At 35.8% G+C, this 15610-nt stretch overlaps 1 long non-coding RNA gene across 1 annotated transcript in view; it reads right to left on the minus strand.

The window, feature by feature from the left end:
- Positions 1–11693, minus strand: part of LOC104002450 (uncharacterized) — a 98334-nt gene extending 86641 nt beyond the window's left edge. Inside the window, exon 1 of the long non-coding RNA XR_001709630.3 lies at positions 11577–11693. This is a non-coding gene — a long non-coding RNA (uncharacterized LOC104002450). The remainder of the gene's footprint in view (positions 1–11576) is intronic.
- Positions 11694–15610: the final 3917 nt, after the last annotated feature.

Genomic DNA, 15610 nt, shown 5'->3' on the forward strand with positions numbered 1-15610 from the left:
CAATATGCAACTATTCTGTTTTTTTCCAGTATGCATTTTCTAGTCTATGTTCACATTCTTTGGCTAGTTATCAGGCTTTAAAGAGGTTCATATTGATTAAATGGTATGAAAACTAAATACGTGAATTTTTGTAAAACTGGCAGCAATTTTATTTTTCACTATTCTTTTGCTTATTTATTGAAACGTGATCATATTTTGCATGTCAGAAAAAATTCTCTTCAATTTTGTTTAATTATTATTAGTTTGTCCACATAAAGGTATCTACTGCTATGTAACTTATAATTGAGGAAAATTTAAAACAACCTGAACAAGCAACGATCAGAGAATTAATAGGTAAATTATGATAGTATATCTGCATTTACTGACAAGAAAAAAATGTTGAAAACACTTTTAAAAGGTTGATAAAATATATTACAATATATATGATATATAAATAATACATATAAAACTAAATCCCATATTTGTTTAAAAATATGTTCTTTATCCCATATATTTTATATATTATATTTATGTATATCCTATATAATATATATCCCATATATAATATATTATCATGTATTACATTATATTATGTATTATATATAATTATATTACATATTATATATTGTATATTATAATATATAATTATATTACACAGTATATATTATATAACTATATATAATTATTATATATAATTATATATATTATATGTAATAATATATATAATTATATATAATTATATATAATATATAATTAAATATTATATATATTTATATATAATTATAGAAATATATGTAATTATATAATATATATAATTATAGAAATATATGTAATTATATAATATATAATATGTAATTATATATAATAATAATATTAGAAATACAAGGTGAAGTATGTTCCTTCTATACCCAGTTTTTTGAGAGTTTGTATCATGAAGAGATTTATATATATACTTCAACACAATAAAAACCATATATGACAGACCCATATTGAATGGGGAAAAACTGAAAGCCTTTTCTGTAAGATCTGGAACAAGACTAGGATGCCTACTTTCACCACCATTATTCAACACAGTACTTGAGCAATCAGACAAGAGAAAGAAATAAAGGATATCTAAGTTGCAAGTGGTCAAATTATCCTTGTCTGCAGATGATATATCTCATATTTGGGAAAACCTAAAGACTCCACCAAAAAACTATTAGAATTGATTAAAAAAAGTAAAGTTTCAGCATACAAAATCAACATACAAAAATTAGTAGCATTTCTATCTGACGACAGCAAACAATCTGAAAATGAAAGCAAGAAAGAAATCTCCTTTACTATAGCTCCAAATAAAATAAAATACCCAAGAATAAACTTGACCAAAGAAGTGAAAGGTCTCTGTAATGAAAATTATAACATATTGATGCATGAAATTGATGAGGACACAAAAAATGGAAAGATATTCCCTGTTCATGAATTCGAAGAATCAATGTTGTTAAAATGGTCATACTACCCAAAGCAATCTACAAATTCAATGCTATTTCTATAAAAATACCAATGACCTTCTTCACAAAAATAGAAAAAACAATCCTAAAATTTATATGAAATCACAAAAGACCCAGAATAGCCAAAGCTGTCCTGAACAAAAAGAACAAAACTGGAGAAATCACATTTACTGACTTCAAATTGTACCATTAAGCCATAAAAAAGAATGAAATCCTGTCATTCGCAACAACAAGGATGGAGTTGATGAACATTATGTTATGTGAAATAAGCCAAGCCAGAAAGACAAACTTCACATCTTCTCACTCATTTGTGGGAATTAAAAATTAAAAGAATCGAACTCACGGAAATACTGCGTAGAATGATTGTTACCAGAGGCTGGGAAGGGTAGTGGGAAAGGAGGGTGTGGGCATGGTTAATGAGTACAGAGATACAATTAGATAGAATAAATAAGATCTAGTATTTGATAGCACAATACGGTGACTACAGTCAACAATAATTTATTATAAATTTAAAAATAAGCTAAAAAAGCATAATTGGAATGATTTATCATTACGCAAAGAAATGGTAAATACCTGAGGTGATAAGATACCCCATTTACTTTGAAGTGATTATTACACATTGTATGCATAGTGTATGATACAGATAAAGATATCTCATGTACCCCATAAACATTTATACCTACTATTTACCCATAAAAATTAAAAAAAAATTTAAAAAGAATTATACTAAGTGTCCTATTATTAAAAGGCAAGAAGAAGAAACAAAAGGAATAGAGATTGGAAAGGAAGAAATAAAACTCTTATTTGAAGATGACATAATTGTTTACACAAAAATCCTAAGAATTCTACAAAACAACAAAGTAAATTTAGAAAACTCTTAGATTAAAGGTAAATATAGAAAAATCAAATGTATTTTTGTATACTAACACGAATTAGAAACTAAAACACATTGATTTTGTACCCTGAGATGTTGCTGAAATGCTTATCAGCTTAAGGAGATTTTGGGGTGAGACGATGGGGTTTTCTAAATATATAATCATGTCATAGGCAAACACGACAAGCATTCCTATACACCAATAATAGACAGAGAGCCAAATCATGAGTGAACTCCCATTCACAATTGCTACAAACAGAATAAAATACCTAGGAATCCAACTTACAAGGGATGCGAAGGACCTCTTCAAGGAGAACTACAAACCACTGCTCAATGAAATAAAAGAGGACACAAACAAATGGAAGAACATTCCATGCTCATGGATAGGAAGAATCAATATCATGAAAATGGCCATACTGCCCAAGGTAATTTATAGATTCAATGCTATCCCCATCAAGCTATCATTGACTTTCTTCACAGAATTGGAAAAAACTACTTTAAAGTTCATATGGAACCAAAAAAGAGCCCGCATCGCCAAGTCAATCCTAAGCAAATAGAACAAAGCTGGAGGCATCACACTACCTGACTTCAAACTACACTACAAGCCTACAGTAACCAAAATGACACGGTTCTGGTACCAAAACAGAGATATAGACGAATGGAACAGAACAGAGGCCTCAGAAATAACACCACACATCTACAACCATCTGATCTTTGACAAACCTGATAAAATCAAGCAATGGGGAAAGGATTCACTGTTTAATACATGGTGCTGGGAAAACTGGCTAGCCATATGTAGAAAGCTGAAACTGGATCCCCTCCTCACACCATATACAAAAATTAACTCAAGATGGATTAAAGACTTAAATGTAAGACCGAACACCATAAAAACCCTAGAAGAAAACCTAAGCAATGCCATTCTGGACATACGCATGGGCAAAGACTTCATGACTAAAACACAAAAAGCAATGGCAACAAAAGCCAAAACAGACAAATGGGATCTAATTAAACTAAAGAGCTTCTGCACAGGAAAAGAAACTATCATCAGAGTGAACAGGCAGCCTACAGAATGGGAGAAAATTTTTGCAATCTACCCATCTGACAAAGGGCTAATATCCAGAATCTACAAAGAACTTAAACAAATTTACAAGAGAAAAACAAACAACCCCATCAAAAAGTGGGCAAAGATTATGAACAGACACTTCTCAAAAGAAGACATTTTTGCAGTCAACAGACATATGAAAAAAAATGCTCATCATCACTGGTCATCAGAGAAATGCAAAACAAAACCACAATGAGATACCATCTCATGCTAGTTAGAATGGCGAACATTAAAAAGTCAGAAAACAACAGGTGCTAGAGAGGATGTGGAGAAATAGGAACGCTTTTATATTGTTGGTGGGAGTGTAAATTAGTTCAACCATTGTGGAAGACAGTGTGGCGATTCCTCAGGGATCTAGAAGTAGAAATACCATTTGACCCAGCCATCCCATTACTGGGTATATACCCAAAGGATTATGAATCATGCTACTGTAAAGACACATGTACATGTATGTTTATTGTGGCACTATTCACAATAGCAAAGACTTGGAACCAACCCAAATGTCCATCAATGATAGACTGGATTAAGAAAATGTGGCACTTATACACCATGGAATACTATGCAGCCATATAAAAGGATGAGTTCATGTCCTTTGCAGGGACATGGATGAAGCTGGAAACCATCATTCTAAGCAAACTATCACAAGGATAGAAAACCAAACACTGCATATTCTCACTCATGGGTGGGAGTTGAACAATGAGAACACATGGACATAGGGTAGGAAACATCACACACCGGGGCCTATCACGGGGGTGGAAGGCTGGGGGAGGCATACCATTAGGAGAAACATCTAATGTAAATGACGAGTTGATGGGTGCAGCAAACCAACATGGCACATGTATACCTATGTAACAAACCTGCACATTGTGCACATGTACCCTAGAACTTAAAGTATAACAACAAAAAAAAGAAACTAAAACAAACATTGCCATTTGCAATAACATCAAAAAACACAAAATACTTAGAAAAATTTAAGAAGAGCTGTATATAATTTACACTAAAAACTACAAAATATTGTTACAAGATATGAAAGATGTCCTAAATAGATACAGAGAAATACTGGTTTCCTGAATTAAAAAACAGTGTTTCTTCCCAAATTAATCTAAATGTTCAACTTCATGCTAATTAAAAATTTACCAGGCTTTTTTTGTAGAAAAAAAATGTTAGCACTTTGTAAAGGCAGTTTTAAAATTTGTGTGGAAGTTCAAACAAGCTCTGGGAGTAAAGAATCAAGATAGAAAATGAAGATCGAAAATTTACACTACCTGATTTCAAGACCACGTGGTATTGGAGAAAGAACAAACATACGGATAAATAGAACAAAATAAAGTTTAGAAGTAGCCTCACACATATGTTGCCAGTTGATTCTTGGCAATAAGAAATGAGAATCCTCTACAACATATCACGCCGAAACAACTAGACTTCCAAATGAAAAACAAAGTGACCCGTACATCACATGATATACAGCATTTATAAGAGATGACGCATAGATATAATGTCAAAGATGAAACCTTTTTTAAAAAAAAGTAGAAAAAATTTCTGCAACTTTGGGATAGACAAATATTTCTTAGCTTGGGCATTTAACACACAAACCATTTAAAATGATAAATATGATTGTAATGAAGTAAAAAAGTTTGCATTTTAAACAATTAAAAGCAAAGCATAGAATGATAAAAATGTTTGTAATACATATATCCAGAATACATAAAGAACTCATATAATCCACCAATATAAAAAACAATATTTTAGAAGGCAAAAATTTGAACATACTCACCTTAAAAGAAATAATAATGCCAATAATCCCATTAAAAGATGCTCAACTTTATGAATCATGAGATACATCCAAATTAAAATCACCAAGTGATACCAGTACATATCCATTATAACAGTCAAAATATAGAAGACTGCCAACACCACACATTGACGAAAGATGCAACAACTGGAACTTTGGTGGAATGTAAAATGGAACATTAACCTTAAAAAACGGTTTGCCGTTTTAAAAAAATTCAACATACACCTACTACGTGACTCAGCATTCCACTTCTAAGTATTTACCTAAGGTTGGAAAGTATATGTTCACAAAGCATCGTACAGAAATGTTTATAGCAGTTTCATTTTTAAGAGCCAAGTGGAACCCCCCAAATGTCCATGAACAGGTGAATGGATAAAGTGTAGTTTACTCATATAATATGAAATTCTACTTGATCACAAAAGGAATAAACTACTGACACATAATATGCCTCTGAAAATAATTATGCTGAGTCAAAGAAGTGATATATAAAAGAATAAATACGGCACGTTTCCATTTACTTTAAAGTCTACAAAATGCAAGCTAATCTACATTGACATAAAGCAGATCATTCATTTACTAGGAGCAGAATGAACTTCAAAGGGGCAACAGGAAATGTACGCTGGTTTTGGAAATTATTGGCATGGTGATGGTAGCAGTGGTTTCACAGTGAATACACTTATCAAAGTACTTTGAATTGTACAATTTACATGAATGAAGTTTATTGCACATAAATTATATCTTAATAATTGATAAAAATATTCTTCTGCAGCAATACTGGGAAATATTTATTACCAGATATTAAAATATTATAAATGAACTATAAAGAAAATGGTATGTTTTGACGCCTGCATAAATGAACAGGTGGACAGAACAATTACAAAACCCAGAAAGAGTCTACAATTCCAAATAGAAATTTGGCTTATATAAAAATGACATCTGAAATATCAGTGGGAAAAAAGTCGAGCTTTTAATAAATGATGTTAGGATCATGGATCACCATATGGAATAACATAAAATTTGATCTTTCTTTCACAGTTTACAGCAGAAAACATTCCAAAATGGATCAGAGATTTTAAAAAGTAGATGAATTCTTCCATAACCTCAGAAGGAAATGTTTTTCTAACTATAATTCAAAATCAGTAAGTTATAAGGGAAAGAATTATACATTTGACTGCAATAAAGACAATGTGTCATAGTAAAAAAAAAAAAAGTAAAGTAAAAAGACAAATGTCAAATTTGGGAAAATATTTCTAATTTATACCACGGATGGAAGGTTTACACCCTTAGTATACATAGACCTGTTAAAAATAGAGGCCAAAAAACCCACTAAGAACCTGATTGAAATATGAGCATGAGATATGAATTGCCAGTTCACAGAAATAGAACACCAAGTAACCCTCAAACACGTGAAACATGCCAAGATCTCACACAAAGAGAACCATAAATGAAAACTACCCCGGAATACAATTTCTCACCTAGCAGAATGGCAAAAATCTGAAAGTTTGGCAACAGGTTCCGTTGAGGGAACTGTAAAAAAAGAGGCACTTTCATAATTGGTGAGCCATATAGTTAAACTTTTAAGAGTAAAAAAAGTAAATTAACACAGCCATTTTCAAAGACAGTTTGGTGTCTTTTACAAAGCTACATGTAGGCTTACCATACCTTCCAGCAATTGCACTGCTGGTTTTTTATGCAAATAAATTGGAAATGTATATCCAAAAGAAAATCTGCACATCATGTTTATAGTAACTTTATTCACAATTTCCAGTAGTTGGAAGCAACCAAGACATCCTTTCAATAGGTGAATGGATAAAGAAAAATATCCATATAGTGGAGTATTATTCAATGATAAAAAGAAATGAGCTATCAAACATTAAAAGTGATGGAGGAAGCTTAAATACATATCACTAAATGAAAGAAGCTAGTCTGAAAAGGCTGTATGTTGCATGATTCCAGCTATTTGAAATTCTGTGAAGAGACCGTAAAAAGGTCAGTGATTGCCAGAGGTTTGGGATAAAGGAGGGAGAAATGTGTAGATGGAATACAGGGTTTGTGTGTGGGTTTTTTTTTTTTGGCAAAGGGATTATTCTATATGATACTGTAATGAAAGACACATATCATTATATATTTGTTAAAATCCATAGAATGCACAACTTAAAGATTGAACCCTAATGTAAACTATGGGATTTAGTAGATCATAATGTATCAACATTGACTCATTAATTCTGACAAATGGACCACACTATTGCAAGATGTTCATAATAGGGGAAACTGAGGGAGGGGGGATGGGGAGGAAGGGTTATAGGGGAACTTTATTTTTTGTGCAATCTTTCATAAATGTAAAAATGCTCTAAAAATAAGGTTTTAAAAAAGTAAAATAGGCTAAACAGTGATACACGCTTTGGCATAAAGAAGTGAGGCTGCGGATATCCGAGGGAAGGGGAACATGATAGAAGGAGCCTTGGAAGCAGAGGCATGAGGACTCCTACAGGGTTTGAGAAAGAGCAAGATGCCAGGGTCACTGGGGTGGGTTCGCTATATGGATTGAAAAACTCCAAATCCAGAAGAAAGAAGTGGCTTGCTTGAGGTCGCACAACTATCCACTTTCAGATAGGTCACATAGAAACTCAATTGCTCTCTTGACGATGAGCAGTCTCATGTCATCCAAAGGAGGCCCTCCACTCAGTTTTGAGGCTGCAGTGTGCGCTGTTTAATGGAACAGACAAGAAACCACGCAGCAGGATGTTCATAGCTGTTGTGATTCCCCACAAGTTCTCTTTATACTCTAGCATGGGTATTTGCCTTCTCCCCTCAACCTGCGGACCATGTGGTTTTACTTTATTTCTGAACCAAACTCAGGATTGAAATCCCAACCTCCTGTTATTAAACCAAAGGAGATAAATCATTTTAAACTACAAACCCCTTAGTAATAAAAAAAAGAGTGGCAGAAATTTTAGCTCTTGGTTGAAAATCAGAAAGCAGGGGTAATAATTGATTTCATTTACAACATGACTGGAGGCACAAGCAGATCTAAAACAAGACAGAGTTGGGAGAACAAACGTAGTCTTTTTAAAAGTTTCATCTAAATGTCTTCCCTGTATTTCAGATGTGAGTGTCATAGGCCCTTCCCTAATTACAACAAGGCAAGTGCATCTTAGAAGAATTGGGATTGGCAAATGTGCTGATGTGTGCCAAACTTTTAAAATAGTCCTTGGGTGCAAACAGAACGCCAAAATAGGTCTGCCTGCTTGAAAATGGCATCAACCCAATTTCCATTTATATCCCAGCTCAACTAGCCTACCTAACTGCTTAGAAGAGTTCTCCAGCCTCTCTCACTCTGGAAAATAATATCAATAGCTGTTTCCTAATAGGGGTTGAGAAAGATTAAAGCAATATGGTACATGTAAAATACCTAACACAGTGCCTGTCATAGAGTAAATGCTCATTAAATGTGAGCCTAAAAATGGACCTACTGACAATGTTTCTCTTTACCGTCATCAACAAAGTAATAATGGAAGAGGAAGAAATGCTTCCATGAAGACAAACAAAAAGCTTTATATCATAGTTCTTCTTTATCTGTAGTTACTCTTTCCACATTTTCAGTTATCTGAGGTCATTGGTGGTCTGAAAATATTAAATAAACAATTCTAGAAATAAATAATTCACAAGTGTTAAACACTGTATCACAATGCTTAAGTCATTCACCTCACCTCAACTCATGATTTGGCATTTTGTCATCTCACATCATCACAAGAAGAAGGGTGAGTACAACACAATCAGATATTTTGAGAGAGAGAGAAAAAAAGAGAGAGACCACATTGGTAACTTGTATTACAGTATATTGTTATAATTCTGCTACTTTGTTATTAGTTTTCTTGTTACTCTCTTGCTGTGCCTAATTTATAAATTAAATTTATCATAGGTAGGTATACACAGGAAAAATCAGTATATATGGGGCTTGATGCTACTTTGCAGATAAGGGGGAGGCTACCGTGTAGCTTTTTGATTCTCAAACTGTGGTTTTTGTATTTCTAATACTCCATAAACTGTTAATAGTTACCCCATCATCAAATATACTTCAGTAAAAATCAGTAAAAACACACAAACAAAGAAACTTGGCTTCTTTACTTTTTGAAGATTTGAAGAAGTTAGTATTGAATAAATAAAATGGAATGACATGGCTTGGCCTGAATTTCAGAAGGACAAGTCCGCCAGCATTGGGAAAGGTGGCTGGAAGGTCGGAAAAAACACAGAAAGTGAGAAAGGCCATGGGAATGGCCACAAGGCTGCGAGAAACACCAAAAATGTGGAAGAGACAGGAGGTTGTTCAGTGAAATGCCAGCGGTGTAAGAAAGGGAGAAGTCAGCTTCCATTGTCTTTGGAATGCAGTAGTAAAATCTAAGATATAGAATAAGTAAGGAAAGAAGACAATGAAGAGAAAAAGAAGGAAGAAGAGGAAGATTTGCCTTGAGTTCCTATTCTGTACCAGAAGCTATTAGATCCCCATTTTACTTTGTCCTTGTATTTCCAAAAAATAGATGTGTATTTATTATCTCCACTTTGCAAAAGAGAAAACTGAGCCTCAGGGGAATTGGTAACTTGCCTGTTCCCTTGAGCTAGTGAAGAGTGGAGCTAGCTTTCAAATCATGCCCTTTACTCTACTACAACTCTCTGCCCCTCTGTTTGCTCATGATATGGCAGCTTCATCCCAGAACGACTGGGCTAACTATGAAAAAGGCTAATCCGTTTTACTGAACCATGTTAACTTCAGAGAGTCTTAGCATTAGCCTGAAATTTTGCTCTGATTACTGTCAAATGCCTTTTGAGTATGATTCCCTGCTTGGAGCAGCAGAGACTAACTCTGTTTTTTAATAGAAATTATACCTCTGAACTGACATAACAGAAAAGGTACTGCACTCATGTCTTGCTACTCCTGAACCTCCATTCCTGAGAATGTGTCATACAGTTCTATAGCATTCAAAAGTATCCAATAAAACAAGAGCTAGTTTGGAACACTGAATTTTAGTGATCAAGTTGGTAGAACAACAAATTTTAAAATGTGCTAGAGGTAATGTGTGCTTTGTTGGACAAAGGGCCGATGGGAGTTTCTGGCAATCTGGCCCATGGCAGATTGCCTGTTCACCTCGAACCCGTGGAATGACCTGCAATGTTGCATGAGCAACAGGTCTGACCTACTGTGTATGGTGTTTGTGAAGATCAGTTAATCAAAAATTATATCAGGCTGGGTGTGGTGGCTTATGCCTATAATCCCAGCACTTTGGAAGACAGAGGCAGGAGGACCACTTGAGGCCAGGAATTAGAGACCAGCCTGGACAATATAGCAAGACCCTGTTCTTATTTTTAAAAATAAAATAAATTTAAAATTGGCCAGGCATGGTGGCTTATGCCTATAGTCCCAGCACTTCGGAAGGCCAAGGTGGGTGGATCACTTGAGGTCAGAAGTTCAAGACTACCCTGGCCAACATGGCAAAACCCCATCTCTACTAAAAATAAAAAAATTAGGCCCAGCGTGGTGGCTCACTCCTGTAATCCCAAAATTTGGGGAGGCTGAGGTAGGCAGACCACCTGACATTGGGAGTTTGAGACCAGCCTGACCAACATGGAGAAACCCCATATCTACTCAAAATACAAAATTAGCCAAGAGTGGTAGCACATGCCTGTAATCTCAGCTACTCAGGAGGCTGAGGCAGGAGAATCGCTGGAACCCGGGAGGCAGAGGTTGTGGTGAGCCGAGATCACGCCATTACACTCCAGCCTGGGCAACAGGAGCGAAACTCTGTCTTAAAAAAAAAAAAAATTAGCCCGGCCAGGTGGTGCACGCTTGTAGTCCAAGCTACTCGAGAGCCTGAGGCAGGAGAATCACTTGAACCCAGGTGGTGAAGGTTGCAGTGAGCTGAGATCACACCACTGCACTCCAGCCTGGGTGACAGAGCGAGACTCCATCTCAAAAAAATAAATAAATAAAAATTATATCAATGAAGATACATCTGCATAATACATATAAACACACCTCAACCCTACAACAATGTAACTCTTTTGGTTTTCCAATGTATCACCTAATCCTATGGTGTAGGGGTGCACACTAGTACTTAAGAGACTCAGAGACCAGGATTCACATTCGGGCCTTGCACCCACTCTCTGAGAGGATGGTCTTGAGAGAATTTGCTTCCTAAAGCTGAGTAGTACCATTTTCCTTGCAGTGAAACGAGAATAATGACGCCCAGTTCATGGGGTGCTGTAGAAATAAATGTAAATCGCCGAACTAGCATTTCATAAACACGTAATCTCTCACCAGAACAGAAAGAATGCAAAAACACTTACCTTGCAATGGTCAGTGAGGAAGGGGCTACTAATTACTCCAGAGCCAACTGATTTGCCCAGCTTCATCAGGAGTAAGACTAGTAGGACCTGAATCCACACCTCTTGCCTAGAGGATCTGGCCACACCTGCGGCAACCCTTCTTCCTGCAAGCACCATTAGGGGGAAAACAAAGTGTAACGTCAAAATACACTTGGCTGTGTCATAACCCCAGTGTAATATGACACAATGTAAATTTAAATTACACAGTGTGCTTTAGTGGAGAAGACCAGAGACATTAGGGAGACCTCAGAGTAATTAGCAGCTAATGCAATTCAGGCAGGCACAGAGTAACTAACTCCTATGGTCGTCAGCATTTATGCCCACTCAGAGGGCAGCCCCTTTATGTAAATATAAAAGGATAATTACTACGGGGAAAAAAAATGAAGCAGGTATTGTTTATTGCAGGGATGCGGAGGAGCGCAAAGCATCCCTTTGGATGCACAAAGCAGCCCGGGAACCTGCAGCCACTTCAAAGAGGGGCAGATCGTGAAACCGGGGGATTGAACCCCTCCATGCCCAGCACGCAACAGTAGGAAACGGACACACGCAGCGACGATGTCGCTTGAGCTTATTTATAGACGCTTTCCTTCGTCTCTTCTTTAAACATAAACAAAAGGGGAGTCACAGCACTGATTGGCTTCATCAACAGCATGTGGAATAAATTTTGCCTGATGACAGGCTTTCAGCTATTTTGCCAGCACTGGGCGCGGGCTCCCTGAGACCCCGGCAGCTGCACAGGTGAACGGGGAAGTGGAAGGAGCAGCCCTGCTAACTGAAAAGGGGGAGCACTTTACAAACACCGTTACGAGAAACGTGAGAAGTGCAACGTGGCAAGAACCAGGCAGCACCTGGTGTCAGCGGCTAATTGTGTTTTAAGGTGGCGTGTTAGACCAGCGCGCGTAGGGCAACCCGAGCCACGGCACTTGCCTTGCAGGCGCCGCGTCCTCTGACACGGGCTCGGATGACAGGAGGGACCGGCACGGTGGCAGCAGCCCCCGGGACTCACGTTCCACTCAGATGAACGCATGCACAGATGACCAGCCTTTATCTTACCCTGGCAGTGCTGGGACAGGACTCTTTTTGCCACTTGCACAGCAATGTCTGGTGAAAAGAAGAAAAATGAATTCAAAGGCTATATTAGATTTTAATATGTTCGAAAAATATTTAAAAAGGAAGAAGGCAAAAGAAGAAAGGGAGGGAGGAAAGGAGGAAAGGGAAAAGGACAGAAAAAGAAGAAAAAGGGAAAATGAGTTTTGTATACATACTTTTTTAAAAATACAATCACTTCTGTTTTCTATAAGGCATGGTAATTTTCATAAATGTCCCCCTTCCCACAATTATTATTATTTTGTAAAAATAATATTATTTCTTAAAATAATATTCTTACAAAATAATAGTGGGGAGGGGGGCATTTATGAAAATTTCAATTGGATATAAAGATAAACTTCTGTAGTAGAAATTAATTCAAATCTCAGGGAACATTGGGCCTTGAATGCTCTAATATTCCATTCCAAACTCTAATATAATATGCATATGCCCCTGGAAAATTAGCATTCCCCCAAAAATTTATATTTACAGAGGCAATTATCAGACACACACAAAAAACTGAATAAGGTGGAATATTTCATCTAGTCTTTAATGAGTAACAGCTCGTGGTCTGTGATAGACATACTGTGTTAAACTAACAAAAGTCAAAAACAATTGTAAAAATAGATTAAATTTTACGTGAATAACAATGCAATATATTTTGACCGGTCCTAATTTTCTAACTACTAGTATCCTGGAAATGTTCTTGAAAAACCTAAGAATTCTTAGGAGTTTAGTTTTGAATGTAAGTCTAAGGATATATAGGTCAACCTAAAGCAGTTTCATTGAATGTGATGGACACTGTGGTTGAAAGATGAGGGGTTTAGAACAAGGCAGTTCAAGACTTTTGTCTCATTTGCAATACTTGTAAACTGTGTGACTTTAAGCCGCTAACCTAACCTCTCTGAGATTGTCTTCATCTGTAGTTTATGAAAAATATGTCCATTTTGTAAGGTTAGAAGGATAGAAAAAAGATGTATAAAGCTCTAAGCACAGTGCCTTGTATTCAACTCTTTCCTTTTTTAATTCCTAGGAGTAGTAGTATTATTTAGGAGAAAAGTAAATATCTTTGACTTTTAAAATAGACATTCAAAAATACCTCAAAAAAGGACTAAGTGCATTAATATACTCTTCTAAGTTCAAGCAACAAATATAAATGACAGTATCTCTCTCATTTGCCTCAAGATAATGTAAATTCCATAAGCAGACATGAGACTTACCCCAAAGTGGATCTATATAAGTGCTTATCCCCAGGGATATAGTGTATATGTAACTTGATGCGTCTGTTACTGTTGTAATTGGGGAAAAGGAAAGCCATCGTTGTGTGGAAAGAAGCTGAGGCTCTCTGCAATGTCAATGAGGTAGAATCAGAATGACATTTCCAGCATAATGTTGGCCAATTACATGTTGGAAATATGTATGCACTGCTCTGAACCACCTGTCATGTGCCTAGGTTCCTAATAGGGAACAGGAGGCAGTCGCCAAAAAGAATAGTGAAAATGAGGAAAAAATTGTGAACAAAAACGCAAGATTGGCTGAAAACAGCAGCATTCAGAAAGAAAGTTCCAAGAAAACTGGCTGCTGAACAGTTTTACAGAGAATCGCCATGCTTGCTCATGCTCTCCATCCGGGTCCCTATTTTGGAGAGAATTTTATGGATATCCTGCTGACAGCTTAATGAAGGAACACTACAAATCATTTCAGAGGCAACAAGGGGTGCGAAACTAGCCTCTTCCTGTGCTGCCACCAAAAAAAAAAAAAAAAAAAAAAAAAAAAAAAAAAGTCTATGTTCTCCCAATGAGGTTTTTCAAAAATGAATTATGCCATTAAGTGCCAAGAAGAAAATTAGCTATGAGCTTTTAAATTTAAAATGATCCCCTTTTTAATTGTAAAACAGTGGCACTTAACTGCTATTGATCCTGCTGAGACACATTAGGGAACAGGGTCACCATAACTGTTAATATTCACTGCTTAGCGAAAGAGCATCAAAGGACATTTTAATGTCACAGACTTTCTCGGGGAGTTTTTAAAGAAGGTTTGAATCAGCCAGCCTATGAATGAAAAGGACATGAGGTAGACAAATGTAGAAACAAATGTGATAGCAATTTTCTGCTAATCAAATCATAACTCAAGATTGATTTTTTTGGCAAAAGTTTATGTCATATAGATTTCCAAGGCTGGTCGACATTTAAAAGTCAGAGTATATACTTTCTATAGACTGGGACTTTTTAGATGATCATCCAATAGGGAATTTTTGTTTATTTTTAAACATAAATATAAGAGAGAGCTTTCCTTTTGGGGAAGACCATTTCACTTTTTTTTTGTACTTCAGAAGTAAGGAATATGAAATGTCAATCGCATTTTATTCAGGATGCAAAGTCTTTTCTACTTTTTAAAAACTTTTGGACAATAAACCACAGGTGAGTATTCAGTTTTTTTTAAAGTAGAAATCATATTTTTAGAGCATACATAGTGGATGTTTTCTGTTTTTGCTAGGATTTGAAAATACTGAATGTGTGGCATTGTCGACTTCTAGAATGTTGAACTTTACCATATATGACCAAGATAGGGAGCTGAACAAAAGTGCTTGCTATTAAAATGCAAAGCCCCCTGCTAAACCTCAACAGCCAATGAGGTTTAATTGGCTCATGTTTCTGCAAACTGCATAAGCATCATGGCACCAGTTTTAGCATTTCTTAGAAAAGAAATGTTTTAAAATCCAAAGCCCCCTGTTAGAAACAAAAGAAATGTTTAAAAAATAAATGTACATTTTATTGGACTTAGAAACGAATTGTGTTAATCTATATTTCTCACTAGATCAATTATTTGCCATTTTCCAATACCTATTGATCATTCTGCCAAGTAATTGTTATCGAAACAGTATTATTCTATTGGTCCTTAATTCAAAA

This window comes from Pan troglodytes, chromosome 16, assembly GCF_028858775.2.
Source record: "Pan troglodytes isolate AG18354 chromosome 16, NHGRI_mPanTro3-v2.0_pri, whole genome shotgun sequence".
NCBI lineage: Eukaryota > Metazoa > Chordata > Mammalia > Primates > Hominidae > Pan > Pan troglodytes.